Here is a 1039-nt window from a genome sequence, read left to right as displayed (position 1 = left end):
GTTTTAACTTTAGATCATAAAACTGGATATTGTATCCGTAAATTGGCAGACGGCAGTTCCAATGTTCTTAACTTCAACGTAAACTACACCCATATCGGTGGCTTTTGGCATCGAGCTCCAAGGAAGTTTGTTTTAATTACACTGGTCAACACACTTTTTCTGGCATAAGGTATTCCAACGGTTTTAAGGTAATTTTTGGGTGCTGATTCCAAATCTGGCATCAGTTTCAAATATTGTATATTCAATAAAAACGGCAGAAGAAAAAAATTAAATAAATGTGGATATCTACATAAAATGATATTATAAACACACTATCCTAAAAAATACAGCACCATATTTTAACACTAAAGCAGTCACTGACTCGCAACAACTTGCAATCATAAGTGACAGAGTTAATTTCGGGTAAAATCAATGAAAATGGGGTATGCCGATAGCATAAAAATGATGTGGTAGAACAAATCTGAGATCAGATTTGGAATCAACACCCTGAAATTAGTCTAAAACAACTACAAAAGTCCAGGCCAGAAAAAAATGTATTTTTTTTGTTGACCAGTGATATTCGCGATTTTGGATATATCCGCGGGCGTCCTCCCCGTAATTAGCGCGCACAATCGCGAGTCCACCGTGTAACATTCAGTTGATGTTCTCATTTAAACCAGGTGATAACTCAAGATACCAGGACGAGTCTCATATGCGAGAGTGACCTTGGGGGCGATCGTCTGCAGGAGGGCGGCGGTGGTTGCTCCCTAGAAGCCCAACCGAGGAGCTCGCGGTGCAGCTTTAGAATTTGGCAAATTTGGACCCCGTGACGCCGGCGCCGCACACAGTGGCTCCCTGCTCTTGCGAATGACGTCAGGGGATTATTCTTCCTCCTCCTCGTCTTCCTCCTCTTCTTCCTCTTCTTCGTACGGCTGATGTTGGTGCATAGCAACAACTGCGCGTTTACACTGCGGTGGTTGAACCCGGATGATTGCGCCGGGAGTAGCGGCGCGGCGCAACGTGGCCGCGATGACGCCTCCCCTCCGTCCGCCGCGAGTGA

This window comes from Lethenteron reissneri, chromosome 31, assembly GCF_015708825.2.
Source record: "Lethenteron reissneri isolate LAM-NWPU_2019-01 chromosome 31, ASM1570882v1, whole genome shotgun sequence".
Classification (NCBI taxonomy): domain Eukaryota; kingdom Metazoa; phylum Chordata; class Hyperoartia; order Petromyzontiformes; family Petromyzontidae; genus Lethenteron; species Lethenteron reissneri.
This window is presented reverse-complemented; position numbering follows the sequence as displayed.